The sequence below is a fragment of the Heptranchias perlo genome, chromosome 5, assembly GCF_035084215.1.
Source record: "Heptranchias perlo isolate sHepPer1 chromosome 5, sHepPer1.hap1, whole genome shotgun sequence".
NCBI classification, from domain to species: Eukaryota; Metazoa; Chordata; class Chondrichthyes; order Hexanchiformes; family Hexanchidae; genus Heptranchias; species Heptranchias perlo.
Window position 1 is genome coordinate 44,544,607 of NC_090329.1, and position 25,005 is coordinate 44,569,611.

At 39.1% G+C, this 25,005-nt stretch overlaps 1 protein-coding gene across 6 annotated transcripts in view; it reads right to left on the reverse strand.

The window, feature by feature from the left end:
- LOC137321724 (CYFIP-related Rac1 interactor A) overlaps window positions 1-25,005 on the reverse strand; it is a 183,277-nt gene that overhangs the window by 45,459 nt on the left and 112,813 nt on the right. For 2 of the 6 annotated variants that reach the window (XM_067984297.1, XM_067984298.1), the window contains exons 2-4: window positions 23,855-23,919; window positions 12,498-12,567; window positions 9,271-9,375 (exon numbers count right to left, since the gene is read on the reverse strand). The gene's annotated coding sequence lies outside the window, so the exon portion shown is untranslated. Of the gene's footprint in view, window positions 1-9,270; window positions 9,376-12,497; window positions 12,568-21,451; window positions 21,488-23,854; window positions 23,920-25,005 lie in introns of those variants that run through there. The other 4 variants (XM_067984299.1, XM_067984302.1, XM_067984300.1 and 1 more) reach the window with 4 other exon arrangements.

Sequence of the window (25,005 nt, forward strand, 5' to 3'; positions counted from 1 at the left end):
CATTTTTCTTGAAGGTATAAGTGGAAACTGAGGAGCAGCTGCTATTAGAGGGTTCCTCAGTGGGGTTAGCCACCATGGATACAGAGGATAGCCCTTTCTTTCTTCCTTAAGAGCTATTCACCAAGTGTTTCTTCTTTTTCAAATAATATGAGCACCATGAAATGCTGCACAACGAAGGCACTATGGCTTCCTTGATAATAACCACCAACATGCACGATGATGTTTCTGTGGTCAGCTACCACCTGAACATTGAGTGCAAACCTTTGCTCTTCATGAAGAGCACTGATGCCTAATGGGTACCACGTGTGACTCTTTGCACTTGAAGAACCCCTGCCACCCAGTGAAAGTTGTGCACCCTATCCAGTTGAGGCATCCCTCTCATAGGAGAAGTAACAAAAGTTTTGCCCCCTGACTAACATAGCAGCTGTCACCTTATTGATATACGTGCGCGCTGTAGACTGCAATGTGGCATGTTTCCTGTGACGGTTTGGAAGGACCTGGTCACATGAAAGCTTCATGCTGTTCCTGAAGAAGTAAAATGTAGAAGAGCCATCCTGATCCAGGTGTTGTGTGCATTTCATTGTGCAGTTGACGGCACTGTGCTGCCTTGTAAAGTAGATGTAAGGAGTCGTACAACACCAGGTTATAGTCCAACAGCTTTATTTGAAATCACAAGCTTTCAGAGCTTTTCTCCTTCGTCAGGTGAGTGCAGGGTTCCATAAAGGCACCGCATCTATAGTCAGAGAACAATCTTTCCAACTGCCCGTTATCACATCTCGGCAGAGAGATAGTCACAGGTGTTCAGACAGGGTAGTCAGGGAAACCGTACATCCAAGCATACTGAATGCAGAAGGGGACAGACAGACAGACAGACAGACAGACAGACAGACAGACAGACAGACAGACAGACAGACAGAACACTGAAAGGCAGAGAGAGAAAGAGAATGACCAGTTGTATTAAAAACATAACTTTTTTTCGCTGGTGGGGTTACATGTAGCGTGACATGAACCCAATGTCACGATACATGTAACCCACCAGCGAAAAAAAGTTATCTGTTTTTAATACAACTGGTCATTCTCTCTCTGCCTTTCGGTTCTCTCTCTCTCTCTCTGTTATCTGACCCCTTGTGTATTCAGTATTCTTGGATGCAAGGTTTCCCTGACTAACCTGTCTGAACACCATCCACTCCTTTGATTGCTGTGACTATCTCTCTGCCGAGGTGTGATAATGGGCAGTTGGAAAGATGATCTGTAATCACCAGGCATTGTTCTCTGACTATATATGCTGTGCCTTTACGGAACCATTCACTCACTTGACGAAGGAGAAAAGCTCCGAAAGCTTGTGATTTCAAATAAAGCTGTTGGACTATAACCTGGTGTTGTACGACTCCTTACATTTGTCCACCCCAGTCCATCACCGGCATCTCCACATCTTGTAAAGTAGAGGCAATGAAGACAGGTCTCCTCTGACATGTCTGGGTACAGGTCCCATGGTACTAACAGGTATAGCCAAGATGACTCGACAGTAACTGCACCTGCAGTTGTTGGCCCCTCCACATTTACAAAGCCAGCTGCTTCAGAAAAAAAAGTTAGAAAATATGAAGCTGATTTTCCTCTGCCCCTGCTCTCAGAGCACCCAGAGAAAATACAAATCCTTTGCTCCCTTTTCTCGATGGTTCTTCCGACCTCTGTACCTGAAGAGGGCACAGCAATGTAAATTTCATGTAAATGATTGTCCAGAGGCCTTTGCACTCAGATTTCCTCCAATAGCATCAGGTGCAGTTCAAGGTCAACCACTTATAGAAAAGCCTGGCACTACTGATTCCAGGGCTGCTGTTTCAGTGCTATCTGTCTTAAGCAACAGGCTGGTATTGTGAAAAGAGGGTTTTATTTTTGGCTTTCTGAATATGAAATGGTTTTGCTGCTTCCATGCTTGTTTCAGACATGCCGCTAGTCCTTTACATTTAGAGATGAAGGCCACATTCGGTACTCTGCCATACCTTTTCTCCCTCCTTTTTGCGATATGGCTTATTTAGAGGCAAATGAGAACAAACAACCACAAAAGCTCCCTTGTCAGCGACTAAAGTTATTCATCTAAACCTCTCCTGAGCCATTGTTTCCTTATCACAGAGAAATAATGTCCCTTCCACTCACCTTACAACTGCTCCATGTTAGAGGCCTCATAATCAAACCAGTACCCTCCTCCCATTCCCACACCACCATTCCTCACACCCATACTTGCTTTTCCTGTTTCTCCGCTTACGACTTGGCACATCGGTGCTCTTACCATATCCCTAGTAAGACAGATTGCAGAGGCACACAAATTAAAATGACACACTTACTACAATTCATCAAAAGCTGACACTATAAAAGTCCTGCCTCCACTATCTTTTTTAAAAGAAAGTATCTCATGGGGTTTCTGGTTGACCTGCCCCTTTAACATCGCTGCTGCCTTCAAGACCTAGGCAGCACCAGGACTTCCTCTCAGGATGTGCAGAGTGGATGAGCAAAAATTTCTTCCAACTAAATATTGGGACGACCGAAACCATTGCCTTCAGTCCCCGCCGCAAACTCCGTTCCCTAGTCACCGACTCCATCTCTCTCCCTGGCCATTGTCTGAGGCTGAACCAGACCACTCGCAACCTTGGCATCCTATTTGACCCTGAGATGAGCTTCTGACCACATATCCGCTCCATCACTAAGACCACCTCCGTAACATCGTCCATCTCCGCTCCTGCCTCAGTTCACCTGCTGCTGAAACCCTCATCCATGCCTTTGTCACCTCTAGACTTGACTATTCCAATGATCTCCTGGCCGGTCTCCCATCTTCCACCCTCCATAAACATGAGTTCATCCAAAACTCTGCTGCCTGTATGCTAACGTGCACCAAGTCTCGTTCACCCATCACCCCTGTGCTCTCAGTCCGGAAATGCCTCAATTTTAAAATTCTCATCCTTGTGTTCAAATCTCTGCATGGTCTCGCCCCTCTGTGACCTCTTCCAGCCCTACAATCCTCCGAGATCTCTGCGCTCCTCCAATTCTTGCCTCTTGCACATCCCCAATTTTACATCGCTCCACGCTCCATTGGCGGTCGTGCCTTCAGTTGCCTAAGCCCTAAAGCTCTGGAATTCCCTCCCTAAACCTCTCCACTTCTAAAGCACTCTCTCCTCCTTTAAATCTACCTCTTTGACCAAGCTTTTGGTCACCTGTACTAATATGTCCTTATGTGACTCAGTGTCAAATTTTGCTTGAAAATCACTCCTGTGAAGCACCTTGGGACGTTTTACAACATTTAAGGCGCTATATAAATGCAAGTAGTTGTTGTTGACCGATAGAGCATCTGTTGTAGCACTGATGCTCACTCTCTCCTTGGTAATGAGGACCAACAGGAAATACCAGCATCAATTTGTTTCGCAGAGCACTTATAGATCACTGCGCCTGTATTGTTCCAGTATCAGGAAATGAAGATTGGCACTACGTTTTTTGATACATTAATAAATGTATTAATCAACAGTACTATATGTAGGAATGAAACCCATAAGGATGCAGAACAGTTTCAGAGACTAGTAACCAATGCATAAACGCAGCCATCGGTTAATTGTAACGGTAGGGTCCCGAAGACTTTAACACCATATAAAGCCATCTCATTTAGGTTCTATTCCCTTTTTTACATACAAGACCCAATTCTGAACCATACCTTATATTTTTTTTCAGTGAAGAAGGCAGCCGGGAACCAGCAAGAATGATGACAGTATATAAGCATACACGCATAAGTGACCACAAACGATGGGCACACATATTGCTCAGAGCGTAAGGCATTAAAAGTGACAGTGATTTACTGCTGCAGATTCAAAACAGTGCTGGTAATCTCGCAAAGACTCTGCAAAAGCTTGCATAAAACTACTGCACGTATTGAAGTTGATCAATTGGTTATTCTTGCATAAAATCTTCTACAGGAAATCTTTTTATTCTTCATTTATAATTTAACATACAGAACAGATCACAATCAGTTAATGCTTCTTTTATTTTCTGTCCACCTATGGAGGTGATAAAAGAGTTTAAAAGACTTTTTGGCAAACGTTTAGGTTAATAAGTGTTAGTCTAAACTGTTTCCAGCTATCAATGCTACTCGTGCAATGATTTTTAATTTTGTTAAAGCTGCTGAGTTATACCGGCCATCGCCTGCAACGGGCAAATCGCATTCACAGAACGTGCCCGCTATAAGCGGTGGGGACTGTAACAGTGCTTAGTAACTTACCCCAAGTAGCTATCTCACAGATAGTGTCAAGTATGAAGCAGCCATAGAATGAATAGAATTGCCTCTAACTCTCAGATTTCTAAAGCCAGGGTGTCTAATAGTTCATCAGCTGTTTTTCTGGGACTGGGCATACTTCATGTGAGAATTCTGTTTTCTATTTTCTTTCTATACAATTCAGTGTATATTCAATTTCTAGTATGTTATTTCTGTTGCTCTATACTAATAAAATGTTTTCTGTCATGTTTTTCCTCGGATAGCTAACATTGCTTTTCAGAAGTCCTCAGGAGCGTTTTAATAGTTGCAGGGGATCCTCCGTACAGGAAACTTCAAAACCACTACTCTAACTTGACTTTGGGGCTTCTGACCAGAAGGAAACAACAGCAAGCTGCATTCTACAATTTAATGCTCTGCTTAATGACAAGCTTATCCAAGTCTTGGCCCAATACGGATAAAAAACTATTGTGTAGACCAGTGAAAATCTTTTGCTCTACTTATGTGTAATACTAAAGATCCATACACATTCATAAAATGCATACATTTGCAGATAAAATTTCCACTCAGATAATTTTAGGCAAAAGAAATGACACTGTCTGATGACTGCCCACTGCAAGTCACCAAAGCATGAAGTTCATTAACTCAATGTGCAGAAATTGGAGGTAGGAGAAATCATACCAACTTCCCTTTCATCCAAAAGCTATTGAAAGCTATTACTCAGGTATCTTATCACATGTATTAGAATTTCAGCAATCTTTTACTCTGAAAAGGAGAAAATATAGGAATTGTAAAGATGATAAATCATGTCGTCATGGGGTTGGTGTTGAGGCTCATCCTTTCCCTCATCATGCTCCCTTAAAAGCATATATTTCCTCATCCATAAAGGCTGGGATCCCTTCAGCTGACTTATATGACGACAAAGTTCTCTGTTTTGTTTACTTTGTTTCAATATTTTCATTAATATAGCAAAAAATAGAACCCCAACATAGTGCAATATTAATGGAAAACCAACTGTTCTTTATAATCACATTGTTGCACTACAAGAGATTATCCCAGTGGTTCGGAAAATCTTTTGGTTCGGACTGATATTCCGATAAATAATTGATGGGAATTTAATTGGGTGTTTTTTTCATCTTAATACTTTGACCTAAATAGCAATGAAATAAACTGCATAACAGAATTTTGAGGGTCTCAATTCTGCTAAACTTTTGCTCCTAATCAGGTAGCTTGTCGAACGAACGGAAGATTAGTGGAGCTTCAAGTACAAAAGATCCAGGTCTAGTGATAAATAGAACTATGCGTCATGGATGATTGAACAGTCAAGAGGTAGAATGTAAAAAGTCAATTCATTCACAGTATGGGATCAACAGCAAACAATTTTGCATTTTTTCTGAACAGTAACAGAGACAAAAGTTATATGCAACTGGGGTGGGGGGTGGAGTTACTAACTACATAACTGTTTCTTTCATAAAAGAAAAGCTTAACTAAAGAAAGAAAAAAGCAAAGATGATCTAAACTCTCGACCTAATGCAATTAGGCAACAGTGGTTCACAGTAATCGTAGGAGAAAAAAGGCTGTTTACTATTGAATACAGTACTTACAAAACTATGGATAGGTCATATGAAGGTAACACACTGCATTTAAATAAAACTTTGAATGAAGGAGCATGTTCTTTGGATTTCCTCGATATTTTCTCTTCACAGATCCTTCAGGGGCCAAGTTTCTGCCAATGAAAGGTGGATGAGTGACCTGATTTGAGATCACTACCAATCCTGTTCTTTGGCCGGCTGCCAAAAGATTTGCAGCAGCTTGCTAGTGAGGACATCCTGTACTGATTTCTTTCCCTCCTACAGGAAACAGCTGGGCTCCATTCAGCAACTCCCTGCCCAAGCAGCTCACATTGGTAACCAAGTGGGGCAGAACCTCAAATTCTGCACTGCTGCCCAATGCTGGAAGATCAGCAGTCAGTTGTTATAACCAGGCTGCTAATGGCATCAGAAAACCTCAATCATACTCTCTCCTCTGCCAACTCCAGTAACTGTCTGCCCGTAGTCACTCTTTCGTTCAGGTCTTCCAAATACAATCCCATCATCTTAGCTTTGGCCTTCCAACTGGGACCTGTTCCATCAATTTTTTTTGATATCTTCAAGCAGATATCTTATCTACCAAACCTACTTGCTGTAACACATTCTCTTCCTGCATTCACGCCATTGCTTCTCCTTACTCCAGTGTTGATCACTGTATTCTCCCAGTTGAAAGTCAACACCTTCCTCGCATTCCAAAACGCATACAGCATCTGCTACTGTGCCATCATCATAATCCAGCTCTCAGCAAAACATAGAATTGTTAACTGAACTGTCATCCTTTTCTCGATGCTTGATTTCTCAGCAGGAATACATAATTGGGAAATAATGATTTTCTTTCCATTAAAATTAATGAGTAGTAAATTGTGGAGAGCATGCCCACGATTTCACAACATGCACATCCAGCAATTTCATATGCCTCTTTTGGCTCTGGAAGGAAAAGGCTTGATGGGTCGAATGACGTTTCCTCAATTAATATTTTATAGCGGCTCCACCAATTTGGTTTAAAAAGGTAATTTTTGTTTGTAAATTGAAAACTTGCAAGCTAATAAAAAAAGTACATCACAAAAGCACAGGAGCATGGAAACTGACTCAATAGGCAAATTATATTTGTTAAGCCCTCAAATAGCAGGCAAGTAACATTTTTGTGTACATACTTTTCACTATGTGGCAGTTTCAAAGAACGTACATTGTGAAGAATCGGTTTCCAACTTAAGTCATGGTATTGATGGTACATGAAATATTCATATTGATCGAAGAAATCCTCAGCACTTTGAGTTAAATTATTGTAAAACTGATGGAAATAACAGTAAGATAGCAGTCTAGTTCTTCAGCTGTTGGCTCAAATGTTAGCACACTTACTCCAGGCTGACAATCAGTACGTTATTGAGGAAGTGCTGATTATTGGAGGTGCCATCCTTTGGATGAGACATTAAACCAAGGCACTGTCCTGTCCACCTTTTCAGGTAGATACGCAGTCCTGGCTAACATTCTTCCTCAGCCAGTACCAACAGAAAAAAAGATTAACTGGTTATTCATTTAATTTGCTGTTTGCAGAGTGCTGTATGCAATTGGCTGTTGTGTCTGCCTTTGTAACAATAGTGACCAGTTGTTCATTAGTTATGGAGTGCTTTGAAATATCTGAGGATGTGATAAGGTACGATATAAATGCAGGTTCTTTAATTCTATATGTAAAAGTAAATAAATTATCTTTTATTATAATGTAAGAAAGATGCGTATTCTACAACATAGAAATGCAGAGCTAATCCAGAAGTTTGGAAAGTTGCAATGATTATCACTAGAAGTATTTTAACATTTTGGCCACTTGAGAGCAATTATTCTAGATTGAAATTAGCCAGTATAAATTATAATTATATTGCCAAGCTTGAGGCGAAAAAAACAAATGGAGAGATGACTAACTATAAGGAAGATGCTACATCTTAATAATAGCCTGCAAATTTGGGGCATACAGTACAAAACAGCTGGTCAAAAACTAATGTAGTTTTTTTTAATATATATATATATAGAGCAACATTACACAAGAGGAAAAAGGTTTCTCTGGGGAGGACTAAATGTAGGACAATTTAACACGTTTCACTTATACACTTTAGAGAAAGTAGTTGTTGGTCTTGGTTTGAAGCATGCAAATAGAAAACATTTACTTCTGCATTTTAAGAGAAAAAGAAACAAAAGGTGGTTTTCTGATGATCTCTATTTCTGAGTTACAGTAAGATGGGTGCAGCATGTTTTAACCTGCCAGATACCAAGTGGACATTGATTATCAGAGTACTTAAGAAACAAGACAATAATCTGGCCACAGCAGGAGGCCATAAGATACTGAGAGCAAGTATGAAGTGACTCCCATTTCACCTCAGAAACTGAAGAGCCTCTGTAGCACCGACAGCTGCAATATCGATTGGATTAAGCCTTAAGGAAGTGTTTGACTGGCTGAGAACAGTTGTAAATCGCATGGCAGATGCACAGTTTCACTCAGACTATGAACCCTTCATTGTTCTGCATCACAGCCATTGCTAACGAGGAGGCTCGCAGCAACACCTTGAAGAACTCAATCTTACTGTACAATCTGGTTACAAATAACAGTGTATTATTGCAGTCATGTGATCTAAAATACATTCTGGTTTATAGCATAAAAATTATTAGATCATATGTCCTGCAACATTAACTTTTCAAATAGTATTAGAATACCTACTATATCAAATATAATAATCTGCAGCGCAATGATAACCATCATACTACAGAAAGACACTTCTAAATGAATTTAAAGCACAAATTTAATCCTGGAGTTCAGATGATGCTCACACTTGACTCTCACAATTTAGGGCATCATCTGAATTCTAAGTAGACTACTGTCCTGTAATTTACTTACACTACCTGTTATCATCTATTTAATGGCAGTAACGAACTTAAAGGTGCATTTCTTTTCATTCTAATCTCACCGCACAATGGAGATAACAATTCTATCCACTAGGTTGAGAAATGATGCAAAGTGGCTACACTAACAATGATTTGGAGATATCCTGGATTCTAAACAATTGTTTCAATTTTGTTTGATAAAATGTTCAAATGGACTTTCATAACCTGATGGCTTGTTATAGATGAATTCTATGTTAGACCATTACTCTGTTTCATGTCCCCTACAAGTCCACACGTCATGAATTAAAAAATTGATTGCATGTCCATCGATACCAAACAGTGTACATTAACCAACAATAAACATTTTCTTCAACCCGCTCCTTGTTTTAAAAAACTGTTTAAAACACATGCAAAGGGCAGCACACTGAGCAAACACACTTGAGCACAAATATGCAGAACCACAGAGGGATAGAAATAACATTTATTCTGTTGAGTTATTGATATCAGCTGCCCTGCTTTGACAGACGGTAGCAAAGCTGTCCTGATCACTCATTTACCTACCAGCAGCTGGCCAGAGCAACAGTGGTGAAGGCGTAGGTGAAAAGTAACCTGCTTGTCCTTAGTTGGTGCACTGCAGTGGGGTGGGTGGGAGGAAGATAACAGGGGCTAAGGAAAAAGAGAGAATTTGATGCCCTCAAAAGGAAAAACCTCAAGCAAATATACAATGATTCTTACAAGTATTTCATAAAAATTAATGCCTATAAAAATTACTGCCTTATAAATAAAACCCAATTTTATCTACAACAGATTCTCAGTAAAATAGTCATTCACGTTCAATTTACCCTCAAAAATCTTTCTCCGACAGGCTGCGGTACCAAACTTGACTACCAGAGGTCAGTATAGATTTAAGTGCCAATTCTTGGTAACCAATTTTGATTTCTTAGTGCTGGTCTTTTCTAACAAGAATTGACAATTTACATTGTTAGAACTGTACCAATATTGCCTTTATAAGCAAGCCAGTCATAAAATTTTAACGGCATGTAAAGAACTCCGGTTGTGTAACAACATCTTCAAGCGCTTCCGCATCTTTACATACAGGGAATCATTAATACATAAATGAGTTCTGAACAAATGTGCAAGTACAAAAAGGGCTTTTGAACTGATGCCTAGAATTGTTCCACTGGTAAAGTGGCTTCACTTTGAATCACACATTTACAATGTTGTCATAAATCAATATAGAAAAATATAACAAAGTATTGTGTGCAGCTCTCGTGGTGGCTTAGAGAGTTAGTTCAGTGATTAGCTGAGACATACAGATCAGATCAGCTGTTCTGAGCAAGGCGTGGTAAAATCACTGTTCTACCACTTACACAGCACTGGACAGGTCTCAGGGTTCCAGAGTTGTGAAAGAAAAAAGAAAACAGCCTGGATTCCTGTTCCCAATTATTATCCTGAGATCCTTGTTTGAAATGTGTATGCATGGACCTCAGGTGAGGACAGTCAGGTTTACAGTTGATGCACTCTGCACAGTCAAGAGCCACATCTGAATAATGGCCACTTGTCAATACTGAAGAGCAACTTTTCACATAACTCAATAAGGGATCATGCTTTTAACAAAGGATACAAGTAGGGAAAAGTGATAAGAAATAAAATTGTGTTTATTTAAGAAAACATCTAAATATATCAACCCTTTCAGAACTACCAAAGCACTCATGCAACAAAAAAAGTGTGCAGATTTATTGTTAATCCTTGAACATAATCTGTTGCATGAGGTTTGCATGAATTATCTTCTTGAGCATGTGTAGTGTAAAATGTTAGCCTGAAAACCATTGCGTGCCCTAATGATGCAACCAGATCAAACTTGAATGTTGTGGCTTTTATTGCCTGAAAAAAGTCTTTGTAACCAGTTTCAGCCAATAACATTTTAATCGGTGTGGGTCCCAGCTCTACAATGAACACCAGGACGCTGGGTGTGTAGAAAGAATGAACGATCTTGAATTTAGTAAGAAAAGAATATGAAATAAATGCCTATATATGGAAATCAGAAAAGAAATGATGAAGGAAGAGAGAACTGGGGAAGGAAAAAGGTTTTTAAAATTATTTTTAAAAGGTGTACAGCATCATCAAAATCAAAGCACAAAATAAGGTCAATTGGTCCTTGAGCATTTACCAGTGCTTATTCTTCAATTAGGTCGATCCATTCCATCTTATTTCCTTGTTTTTTTCCCTGTATCCTTTCATATTCCTCCTTTTTAAACACTTAGCCAATTCCATTTTAAGTGATGTTACAGTCTCCTTCTCTATGGCCATTTGTGGTAAAACACTCCTAATAAGAAAACATTTCTTCGAACATTCCCCTATGTTTTTCCAGTGAAAATGCTCAGTCTATGCCCTCTCATTATGATCTGCCAAAACAGTGGGAACAATCTTTCACTATTTAACAATCTCTTATAGTCTTGAAACCCCCTATTAGATCTCCTTTAGCCTTCTCTATTTCAGCAAAAAAAAATTCAAGCCTTTCCTCATAACAATAACCTCTCATTCCTGGTATCATTCTAGTGGATTTGTGCTATATCCTTTACATAGCTCAATAATCCTTCCTATAATAGGGTGCTTAGAACCTCAATTTATGTTTGAACATTCTAAAGTAGTAATAAAGCTTCTGAACATTTCAGTGGCATTATTACTGTATTAATAAGAGCAATCAGAATTTCAAATAATTCTCAGATGATTGTTTACAAGGGAAGGCAAAGCTGAATTCAAAAACTAAACTATGGTGACACTTTGCTAAAACTTACATTGCATTCAGACATACAGCAGTAAGGATGCTAACATTACTAAGAACAAGTGACACTGTTCAATTTCAGAACTTCCTGCGACTACAAAACATGTACATTTCTCACATCATCAGCAGCACTGCTGCCTGCAGCTACATTGTAGCACTAGTATAACTAACAGGGAAAGTGTGGTATTTATACAGAATAAATTCCACACACTAACCACTCGAGTACACAGATCTTTTGTAAATTCTCATCCTAAATAAAGTCTTTTAGTGTTTTGTCTCAGAAATTACAATTTGTCAGACACTATAAAGTAACAGGATTTTTTTTAAAAATCATGAACGAAACAAGCCCTTCAAACTTGTATGTAATTGTGAATCATTTCTGAAAAACGATGGCTGCGCATCACAGATTGTGGAACATGCAAATCTTCCCCATTTGGAGGAAGGGAAGCTTTGGAACAAAAGAGATGATTTTCTTGGTGGGTTAGACTCAAGTATTTACTCAGCCGCCCGCTTCCAGACAATGGTTGCAGATAACGGCTGAGGTTCACAAATGGGTAAGCAGGTGGTAAGGGCATCATTGTTAGAGTGCAGTACACATCCTTGAGTACAGGATAGATTGGAGTTGAGATAGTAATTATGTACATAGCATGCCAGATAGACATCTGTCATTTCAGGCATTGGAGTATTCTATAAGTCACGAGGTAGATGCATGTAACAGACATTCACTATGGTTCACTACGTTTTAAAACGTAACTCCTGTTAGTTTATAGTAACCGACAAATTGTAATTTCTGAGAGAAAACACTAGCAGGCCATTTATTTAGGATGAGAATTTACAAAAGATCTGTGTACTCGAGTGGTTAGTGTGTGTAATTTATTCTGTATAAACACCACACTTTCCCCATTAGTTATACTAGTGCTACAATGTAACTCAAAGGAAACAAACATGTTCCAACATAGTGCTTAATACTGAATAGCCCATACAAAAAAAAAGTTTCACCTACCTGCCAATAGCTTTGGAGAAAGCAGCTTTTTTGTTACACAGCTATGTGCTGCTGCTTAATACATCAGAATCTAGAAATATAAATACAGGTATTTTAATTAGAATTATAAATAAGGTGTTAATAGTGATTAAATAGAACAATACTTTTATGTAGGTTAACAACCATCTTGAACCCTGCAGAATGAAAAAAGTCAGTTAATAATCTCCCCAAAACAAGATATAGCTATTACATCAGTAGAAAAACTATACATTTTAGCTTTTTGTGTTGTTTTGTTACTAAAAATAGCTTGTGTGAAAACTAAACATTGGACTGTGACATAAAATATAAGTCTTTGGAGTCTGGGGATTTCTTTTGGCACTGCCACACACAAAATTGATTTTTCAAATTCTTTTAACACATTTTTGCACCACACAATCCTCAGGTTATAACAGGCTTCATCTAGTGTGCATATTGTGGCAGAAATGACACATTTTTGTCAATGACGTATTATTTACCAGATTCTTCCTTGCTATAATTGGTTACTGCTAGCCATTATTGCAGGCTGACAATATACACATCTCAGACTGACACATACACCTCAAGGGCACAAACATTGTTCAGGAAGGCCTTGATATTATGAGTAGGTTGATTGCTGATCAATGGGTCAAGCCATTCCATTCAAATAGAAGCATGCTGTGGGGCTGTTTATAGTACATGTTTGCTTGGCAGATATACTTGGGTGAACAAACACAATTTTGAATCCTGTGAATAGCTGACCATCTACTGGTGTCGAGAAATACAGTTTTTGATTAACATAAACTTGAGAGTTATACCTTAGGTGAATTGCCACCAGACAGCAGTCAGTTTGAAGCTAGTGGCAAGAGGGTTAGTCAGAAGCTTCTGTGATGGTATGTTAATACATTCCAGTTAACAGGGGCACAAGAGTTCTCTGTTTGAGTCCTGGGTCTCACTACATTCACCTAGATGTTGGGCAGGTTTACAGGAGGTTTGCTTACAGGAGAGGCCAGTGATGCTGAACCCAAGGAACTATCTAGCATTAAAATCCAAAAACGTGACAATGAAAGTTTTTGGAATTTGGAAATTTGCTTTGGCACTACAAACATCAGTGTGCACGTAAGGTTGTGTTTCCAAGTGGCCTTTTCACATGTTTCCGTACCACACTATCCTTATGCCAAAGCCGACTTCATCTACTATGTAAGTGAATACTTCTCCATGAGTTGAACAGTGATTAATACTGTGGATATAAGGAGGCCCAAATAAATAATCCAGGCTCAGTATTATGAATGTGCATGGGAAGATTAAATGGAGCTGTCCTGATTATTATTTCAAGCTATAAATGGGTAAATTCAATTGCAAGAGTCACTTTTCTCTGCATGGGTAAACAATTTTTGATCAGAATTTCAAAATAGAAGTTGGGTGAAATCACACAGTAGATTTAGCAGTTGCATCTTTCAAGACTGGAGAGGAAAAATAAATTTAGTTACAAGTTTGTTGTCAGGTTATAATGGCAGAACAATTAAATTTCAACATGGAGTTTTTCCACTTGCTTAATTGCGATTATTGACTGTTTTGGAAAGATTGTTAGCTGCCTTTTGTCACCTGATAAAGACAAAGGTCTTCAGCTGTTGTGTATTATACACAAGGCCAAGGGTTCTTTCCTATTCCACACCTGTTGTTCTTTCTCACCATAAGGTTCAAAATGACTTTGTTAACGCAGAGAAAATCCTTTCTCTAATCACTATTAAAATTTTGTCATTATGCCCCAATATAAAACTAGTCTCAGAGATAAAGTGCATAAAATGAGCTTAAATATACAACATTTTAGATGCTGAATTTCAGCTATCTGGTCTGACCCAACCTCCAGACACCCTGCAGCAGTTAACCAACCCTACTTAATTCTTTAAATATTGAATTTCTTTGCTGTCTTCCCGCTACACAATTTTCGTTGGTCAGAGGTTAAAGACCTGCTGTTTTGCGTTTCAACCATCTAAACACATTCCTTAAAATCTGACAGACAGTGGATGTGTAGTAATGTATTATCTCATACTCTAATTCTGCACCAACATTAAAAGCACAGAGCTGTTAAATGATCTGAGGAGATTGAGACTGTTGTAACCCACCATCAAGTACATAGTAACTTTTTTACTGCCACTAAACATGTCTAAGATCTGAATAAAAATGAATTAATAAGCGCTGGTGAAATCTAACGCCAACTCACCTATACTGCTCATCTTTTCACTTTTATACGTAACCATCGCTCACGACGGCAAGCTGATTTATGCAGAAAGTTAAGACTAAAGCTGCTATTATATTGTACTCCATCCCATTGGCTCCCAACAGCAGGTCTTGAGCAGTAAATCTGTCAGACTCGCAGGCACTTTTTTTTTTAAAAAGTGTGTCTGCCTAGCCATAGCAAATTTGGCAACTTTACTTTGGTGGTGTTATCTGCATGAAGCCTACGTTAGAAAGCCAGTAGCATTAGCGCTGAATGAGAGCAATATAGAACCAGTTTACATGTGTATATTCAGTTGTTTGATGTGCTTGCACAAATCAACAAGGAGCTGAAGACAAGATGCTAATGATGAGAGGGATATAGGGGTGGGGCGACATCAAATCAGTTATCCTAAGGGTAGAATTATACACCATAGTTAATTACCTGGTGTACATAAAACATGTCCAAAGTCACAATGTCTTAAAGGGATAGAGACACTGTCAATTTCTGTTCTTTCCCCATAGCCCTGTAAATTTTTTCCCTTCAAGTATCTATCCAATTCCCTTTTGAAAGTTACTACCGAATCCGCTTCGTCCACCCTTTCAGACAATGCATTCCAGATCACAACTCACTGCGTCAACTTTTTTTCCCTCATGTCGCCTCTGGATCTTTTGCCAATCACCTTAAATCTGTGTCCTCTGGTTACTGACCCAGCTGCCACTAGAAACAGTTTCTCCTTATTTACTCTGTCAAAACCATTTGTGATTTGATCATCTCTATCAAATCTCCCCTTAATCTTTTCTGTTCTAAGGAGAACAAATCCAACTTCTCCATTCTCTCCACAAAACAGACGTCCCTCAGCCCTGGTACCATTCCAGTAAATCTCTTCTGCACCCTCTCTAAGGCCTTCACATCCTTCCTAAAGTGTGGTGCCCAGAATTGAACACAATACTTCAGCTGAGGCAGAACCAGTGTTTTATAAAGATTCATCATAACTTTCTTGCTTTTGTACTCTAGGCCTCTATTTATAAAGTCAAGGATCCCATAGGCTTTTTTTTCAGTCTTCTTAACTTGTCCTGCCACCTTTAAAGATTTGTGTACATACACCCCTTTAAAATTGTACCATTTAGTTTATCTTGCCTCTCCTCATTCTTCCTATCAAAATGTATCACTTCACACTTCTCTGCGTTAAATTTCATCTGCCACATGTCTGCCCATTTCACCAGACTATGTCCTCCTGAAGTCTGGTACTATCCTCCTCATTGTTTACCACATTTCCGAGTTTTGTGTCATCTGCAAACTTTGTCATCTGCAAACTATACCCAAGTCCAGGTCATTAATATAGATTAAAAAAAAGAGCAGTAGTCCTAATACCGATCCCTAGGGAACACCACTGTATACTTCCCTCCAGTCTGAAAAACAACCGTTCACCACTACTCTCTGTTTCCTGTTCCTTAGCCAATTTTGTATCCACGCAGCCACTGTCCCTTTAATCCCATGAGCTTTAATTTTGCTAATAAGTCTATTACGTGGTACTTTATCAAACGCCTTTTGAAAGTCCATATTCGCAACATCAACCACACTACCCTCATCAACCCTTTCCGTTACTTCATCGAAGAACGCAATCAACTTAGTCAAACACGATTTGCCTTTAACAAATCCATGCAGACTTTCATTTATTAGCCCATGCTCTTCCATGTGCCAACTAATCTTGTCCCGGATTATTGTCTCAAAAGTTTCCCTACCACCGACGTTAGGCTGACTCGCCTGTAATTGCTGGGTTTATCCCTTGCCCCTTTTTTGAACAGGGGTGTAATATTTGCAATCCTCCAGTCCTCTGGCCTCACCCTCATAACTAAGGAGAATGGGAAGATTGTGGCCAGAGCCTCCACAATTTCCACCCTTACTTCCCTCAGTAACCTCGGATGCATCCCATTCGGACCAGGTAACTCTTCTATTTTGAGTACTGCCAACCTTTTAAGTACCTTCTCTTTAACTATTTTTATCCCATCCACTATCGCTACTACCACCTCCTTTACTGCTACATTAGCAGCATCCTCTTCTCCAGGGAAGACAGATACAAAATCCTCATTTAGGACCTCAGTCATACCCTCTGCCTCCACAAGATGATCATATTTTAAGTTCCTAATCAGCCCCATCTTTCCTTTGACTACCCATTTACTATTTATATGTTTATGAGAGACTTCTAGCTTCCCTTTTATGTTAGCCGCTAATCTATTCTCATACTCTTTCTTTGCCTCTCATTTCCTTTTTTAGATCGCCTCTACTCTATTACGAATCTTACATTTGTCATAAGCGTCCTTTTTCTGTTTAATTTTAATCTATATCTTTAGTCATCAGGGAGCTCCAGCTTTGAATATCCTTCCTTTCTCCCTCGTGGGAATGTGTCTACTCTGTACCTGAACCATTTCCCCCTTGACGGCCTCCCATTGTTCAATAACTGTTTTGCCCACCAATTTTTGATTCTAATCCACTTGGGCCAGAACCCTTTTTAACTCACTGAAATTAACTGAAGGAGGGCTAAGATTGTTCCTTGTCCTTTTTCATAACTACTCTAAACCTAATGATATTATGATCACTGTTACCCAAATGCTCCCCCACTGAAACATGCTCCACTTCATTCCCCAGAACTAGATCCAATACTGCTTCCTTTCTCATTGGTCTAGAAACACATTGATCAAAAAAGCTCTCTTGTACACATTTCAGGAATTCCTCCCCCCTCTTTACCCTTTACACTGTTACTCTCCCAGTCTACATTGGGATAATTGAAGTCCCCCATTATCACTACTCCATAGTTCTTGCATCTTCCTTTGATTTGCCTGCAAATTTGCTCCTCAATCTCCTTCCCACTATTTGGTGGCCTATAGTATACACCCGGTAGTATAATAACTCCTCTATTGTTCCTTAATTCTAACCAAATAGATTCTATCTTTGACCCCTCAACTAGGTCATCCTTTCCAGTGCTATTATAGTTTCTTTGATCAACACTGCCACCCCACCTCCTTTCTTTCCTCCCCTATCTTTCCTGAATACCTCCTATTCCTGAACTATTCTTTACTCTAGAGCTATTTGTCTCTTCCAGTCCTCTGCACCTTGTTTCTCCTCTCTACTGGGGCAGAAATTGCTCAGAGCGTCGAACCAACTCCATAGTGGCAAGCACTAACCCACTAACTTCCACGGTCTTTACTTCACGCACGTCCTCAAAAAGGAAGCATAGAAGAGCCCAATGTCAGTTCAAGAGAAGCTAGGACCTGTGGGAGAAGCGGGAGGATCACACTCTCCCCTCGACCAGATTGCAGCATTTTTGACAGGCTGCATTAACTGTGTCTGCAGGCTTGGAACGTGAAAGCCAGGAAGTGAAAGGTACTACGTTAAAATCATTGTAAAAACAATTATAGACAGCGAAAAGAGAGGGTAAGAAATAACTGAATTAAATAAGAGAGACAGAGACAACGTTTTTTTAATGACCAAAAACTATTAAAAGGATTAATGAGACTCCACATTTTTATAAGTTAATTTTTAGTTGTTTGGCAGTCATTAAGACTTACTAGTGAAACTTACTTGTATTTTTAAGCATACCTGTTTTGTGGCGATATTAGTTACTTTCCAGCTGGGCAAATGAGCAAGTTGGTGCTTTTTCAATGATTTCCCTGATTGCAGCTGGCAATATCCCTTTAATTCTAAGCTGTCATCTCGCCGGTGAACCAGTAGGCGCAAGTTCTGGATTTCCGCGTTTCACTGCACATGTGCAAACACTGGAACTTGCTCCTTGATTTCGCCACTAACAATGGTGAGCTCACTGTTATTTTGCAAGCAATTTCTGCCCCAATGTTTCATCCTGGTGCCCAACCCTTGTCAAAATCAGTTTAAACCCTTCCTCACAGCACTAGTTAACCTCCCCATGAGGACATTAGTCCCAGCTCTGTTGAAGTGCAATATGTCCATCTTGAACAGGTCCCTCCTGCCCCAGAACTGGACCCAATGCCCCAGAAATCTGAAGCCCTCCCTCCACACCTTTTCTCCAGCCATGCGTTAACCTGTCTTATCCTACTATTCCTGTACTCACTACCGTGTGGCACTGGGAGTAATCCAGAGATAACTACCTTTGAGATCCTGCTTTTTAAACTTCCTCCCTAGCTCCTGAAACTCATCAATTGCAAGACCTCAACCCCTTTGCTTCCTAGGTCATGGGTTCCCACATGGACCACGATTTCTGTCTGTTCCCCTTCCTCCCTCAAAATATTCTGCACCCTCTCAGTGATGTCCTTTACCCTGGCACCAGGGAGGCAACACACCATGTTGGACTCACATCGCCGGTTGCAGAAACACCTGTCTGATTCCGTCTATTGAATCCCCTATAACCACTGCATTCCTACACTTCACTGTGCCCCCGTATGCAGTCCTTTGCCCCAGGGTGCCATGCTCCAGATTGCAGTCCTCACCGGTATTCAATGCTGAAAACTAATGTACAAACTAATATATAAAGTGTATAAAAGTAATAAATGAAGAGTGCTCATTACATTTGCCATTTTTTATACTTAAAATCTAGTAGCAATAAGTAGGGTGCATTTTAGAATCTGAAGATTGAGGTCTTGTGCGTGCACAGTCAGGACTGTAATGGAGATTGGGGTTCCTATCACTGGATCGTTTCTGGCTTCATGATTTACAGTTGCAGTACATTACAACCATGAAAATCGGTTTATTCTGTATTAACAGGGTCCTACAACATCACTACTAAGAATTTAGAAACTTGCGATGGAACTAACTTGACATGCAACAGCTTATGAGAGCCAGGAGTGGTGGTAATCATTTAAAAATAAAAGTATTAAAAAATGCATTTCTAAGCCTAATTACAGTAGTAGCTAAAAAAGGGAAAGGTTCTCAGACTTTCTTGAAAATGATTTTGGGACCTGCAGCTTCTAAGCTGTGATTGTTCAGCTCTCAGTCTTCCCTGAATCTTGAGCACTGTTATAGGTATCAAGACACAACCCACAGGGCAGATGTATGGTATTAACAGTTTAACAGCTGACATGTGTCCAAGATTCCTGAACTAAATCAATGTTTCAGTTATGAAATCTCAAATCTGTACTGAATTAATCCATCAAACTTCATCAGATAGGCACTTTAAACCAAAATTTCATTTAATTGGTCTCTGCTATGCTTTTTAAATCACAAATATATTCAAGCCAAGTTGCAATATTCTCATTGTGCTGCTTTGCAGCTCAGTTCTAACCTAATATCAAATTTCAAGTACGGTAACTGATACAAATTGCTTCCACCAGTGACTGAGCTCTGGCAAAACCAAAACCTGATTTTCTGTTGTGTTATATGCTATCTGGTGTATTCTGAAATTTGTTTCTTGAACGGTTTGGTCTATTTGCCAATGTTAAGACGCACTTTATAAAATGATTTGTACTCTCACCAGAAGTATCAGATCATGAGGATACTTGATGGCATGCCACATTCTCTTGTGTAGCTATGGTAAATACACGGCAGTACATGGTAAATAATTGTCTATTTAAACTGGTGTGTGCCAATATAAAAGACCGGATACACACACTGCATACTGTACGATTTACAGATGACTGATTTAAATGCTCTCAGAATCCACTATTCCAGCCTTGTTTCAAAGTAGATTTATAGAATATATAATTTTACTTAAATAAAAGACACCAAATTCAGACAGCAGTTATCTGTTGGCATTGATGCCAGCCTATGGTATAGTGACTAAAAGAGTAAATATAATAGTTTAAAGTCAGAGCAACAAACAATTTTTCAGAAAAAAACAACTTCTTATTGTATGTGCTGGAAAAAGAGAAAGATACTTCTTTATTGTATCACAGTTCTGATCACAAATGCATACCGTACATTATAATTTAATAAATCATTAGGTCATCACAGTCCACAATATATTGCTAAATGCAAATTTGAAGCAGTGTATCAGGTGCCGATTCCATTAGCAATTCATACAGCAGTAAAATGTTTCAACACACACTGCAGTAATAAGTTTCTGCACCAATATGATTACATAAGAGATACATTTATCACTATCGCACAAAACACAGTTACGCTAAAATAGAATATGATTAGTTTTTCAGTCTACTGTATGTTTTAATATGAATTCATTGGATATTGAAACATTTACCAGTAATATGAAATGTGTATTATATATTAATAAATATATAATCACCAGACAGAAAAAATCCTTTTTCATCTGTTCATTTTTAAAGCAGGTATATCTAAATATAGAAATGTTTTGTACACTCCTGATTTGGAAAATGTCATTAACGTTATTTGTTTCCCAAGAAATCATAACCCAATTTGGGGACAGGATGGTAGCGTAGGTTTGCGTAGTAATTTTTCCATTTCCGTGACCAGGGCCCACGTTCAGCCTAGGCTGATGGAATTTAAGTCCCTCTCCTCTCTCTGATGGCTGCAAGGATTATATATTATTCAGTTGGTTAAGACAGCGAGTACTTGAACCATAGAGAGAGAAAGGAACCAGATTCGAATCACTGATTTGTACTGAGTTAGCTGATGTCAACAGGGGTCCAGTAGGGATGTTAAAATTGCCATGGTTCCCATTTCTGTTTGTTGTCCAAAGACACATGTGGGAAATGTGGACCTTGGGTGAGGACAAGATTTGGGTTTGACCATGATACCCCTGTGGTCAACTAGCCTGCTAACATTCACCGTTTAAGCTCGCAAGAAGAATGCCAACCTGGATAATACTGGAGGGTGCCTAGCGCCTTTAGAACTGTATCTCATCAAGAGGAGAATGCCTTGGGAGAAGGAAAGGGAGAATAAAATTCCATGGACAAAGGAGGAGAAAATAAAAATCAGTTTGCCCAGTCTCAACCCAGCTTCTTTGGAGTGTGGCCCCACAGCACAAATTGGTGCAAATCTGCCAATCTCACTCAAAGGTCACAGGATGGACTTTGTGGGAAGTGGGGCAGTAGTGGGTGCTCTTCTGATACTGGGGCTAAAGCACAGTTAACACAGAATAGACAAAACTTTGTTCTGAATGTAATCTGTGCTATATACTTGACCTGGGATGCTTGATGCTGATGGTGGGAAAACACTACCGCTGCGCTGACATGCCTCACCTTGATGACCACGAACATACACACGAGAGCAAAACACAAATTATTTTTATTTGCCACTCAGATACTCAACTAGAAACGTGTTCCAATCGACTTTACACCATATATTGTGTGCAGCACATTTTTATAAGCTATGCTTTGCCCTTTCTGTATATCAGCTATGTCTGTCAAACAAAACGTTTTCAACCTAATCGAGTTTTTTGCACAATATAAAAAAAAGGTACACAACACTTTCTACCATCCGTCACATTGCCGATCTTGTTCAGTAACTGGCTCAACCAGCTGGTGAAGAAACTCAATTTTTTTTTCAATAGCAGCAGTTGCTTGAACCACGTAAAAAAAAAAGTTTACAAAAATAAAACAAAAACATTCATGACTGACGGATTCGGCAAGTGGCAAGCCATGTGTTTGAGTAAAGATCGTTTACTGAGAGTGTTACACTATAGCTTAATAGAGCCAAAATAATAGAGACAATTTTAGCAAAACACACCTGTTGTACAAAAATCATCTGCCTCACTAAACTCATTTGAAATACTTGCACTTTTACACGTTCTACGGCATTTATATATAGTGGATCACAGTTACACTGGATAATTAATGTTTGCCAAAGCTAAAATTCTCTCCAATTCCCATCAAAGCTTAAATTCCCCCCCAATTCATTTAGGAGAAATGAGGGTCATTTAACGTATAGATTTGCTGTCTCAATCCTTCTTAGACACTTACAACTGCTATTGTTAATCTCCCATGGCATTGCTCATGGATTTATATATAATGGCCTCTTATATCTCCCCATTGTTACTAGTGGGCGTAATCAGTAGTGCAGTCCTTGGCTACACCAGTTCACTCCCTCTGCCTCAATCTTTTTTTCTCCTGCCGATAAGCACAATACATATCCCATTTCACTGATACTTTATTTTATCTAACTCCTTCTCTCCATTTCACAGCTGTGTCATGATTTGCTGTATATTTGCACATCTTCTGGCCTAATTGCTATCCGGCACTGCTTTCTGTTTGCTTTCCTCAACTATGCACTTGGAAACCAAGCTAGTCAGCAATTCAGTTAGGCCTACAATGAGCTCCCAACTATTTTCATCAGCAAACTCCTTTCTTTATTTAATCGTTTTACATCAAATAACCTGGAGATGCCACGTCTAACTTGGCTGCTTTGTATGGTTTTGTGGGCTTTTGATTGGTCTTCTGTGTTATGTAATTAGCACGGACCAGTTCTGGGATCTGGTTGGTCCCTACTAACCAAGTGACACCACAGACCAGAACCCAGCACTGGTCTGTGTTAATCATGCAACATAACAGACTAATTAACATATTACAGCATTACTCTCCAAATTATTACAGTGCTACTTTCCACAATATTAGCTAGCTCTATGATATTACTGTTACACTTTACTCACTCACAATATCAGGACCAGTCTCTGCAATGTTAATGTTACTCTACAATAGAGTAACATCAATATTGAAAAGTTACTTTCTATAATTAGTATTGCTCTACAACATTATTGTTACTCTCTACAATAGCTTTACAATACTACAGCTTTTCTTTCACTCCTACATAAAACTCTAATATTGATTAAAAAGAAAAAACTCCAGGATATTCTACATTTGTGGCAATGTAAATATCATATTCTAAACTCTAATAACTAGCCAGAGCACTGAATCATGCACTCCCTAAATTTTTGTATCAGAACACACTTTAGAAATAATCTACTAAAATATGTGTATGAAACTACAAAATTAGCAACACCCTTAAACGGAAACAGGCTGCATTTGGAATCATGCATGCTGTGCAGTGAAGGCTGTGCGCAGTTTCAAATTAATGAATTTCAGATAGCTGTGCAATTTTGTACAAGTACAAATTTATGCCCCAGCATTGAGCTTTGTGGACCATCATTTCACAATCAGTAAAGTTTTGTTAAAATTAAAAACTGCAATCGCCCTGAAAAACAAAAGGAGTAAAACCAACTACACAAACTACAAACAACCACCAACTATAAAATGGATTTTACCTTTTGACTGGTCAGTGAAGGACTTCCAAAAGCAGCTAAAATCTAAATAATTTGCTGGCTGAAATCTGCAAATAAAAAAAAAAATGATTAACTTTACTCAGTTAAATCCCAGCTGAGGAAATTTTTTAATAGCACTCTGTGCAATTGTGCAAAATGCACAGACCTTTTGTGGCTTATGAAAACTTTCATTAGGAAATTTTCTTTTCCTGTACTCAATTATCAAGAAACATTGTGTAAACAATTTTAAAATGTACATTTTAAAGATATCTTTTGACTTTTGAAGTGGAAAGAGTTCCAAAACCAATGGCACCCTTACATAGATCAACCTGAAGAGTCCTTCAGGACAGAGCAGGCTGCTCAGTAGGACTAATTGCAGACATATCCAAAAAGACAATTCTTTCTTTACTTCAGTCTAACATGAACTGTAGCTCAATGTGCACAGAAACCACACCAATTTTGTGAGCATTATATAGTTAAAAGAATCCTATCCTGGGGATGTATTCCAAATTGTGTGCAACATGCATAAACGTTGGCATTTTAAAATATCAGACTACTTTCTCATGTGACATGTACTATATCTTCAGTCATTTTCTCAATATTATTCACAAGTGCGAACAGAATTGTGGAACAAAATGAGTATCGCCTGGATTTCGACAACAGTACAGTGCAAATAGCGCCCATTAGTTCTGGATATGTCACTTAAATTCTCACTTTAGTTTCATACTGTGAATTTTTTGTTGTTGTACCCAATATATTTTTCAGAGTACGCACATACGTTTTAAGTTACCTCATGAAAGCATACGGTACTACAGGATATCACACTGGTGATGGTGCGTTGTTCTTTCATTTACTTTCAAAATGTGTTTTCCTGTTGATCAAAGTACTGTGGACTCCGAAGCAGTGGTGCCTGAGCCAATAATAATTGAAGAGTGCCAAATGGCAATGACAGAAGTCATTATTATGTGGCCCACACAACCAGCACAAAGAACTGAAGATCAGGAGGCAGATTAGCAGCGCTAGTGATAGTATTAGACTGCCAATTAAAAGAGTCACAAGTAGCAACCCAAGCTCTGGCTGCCATTTGAGTTTCCCTACCTTCACCGGACGAATTTCATCAGCGCTCAGCTCGATGAATGTCGGCAAGCTATAAG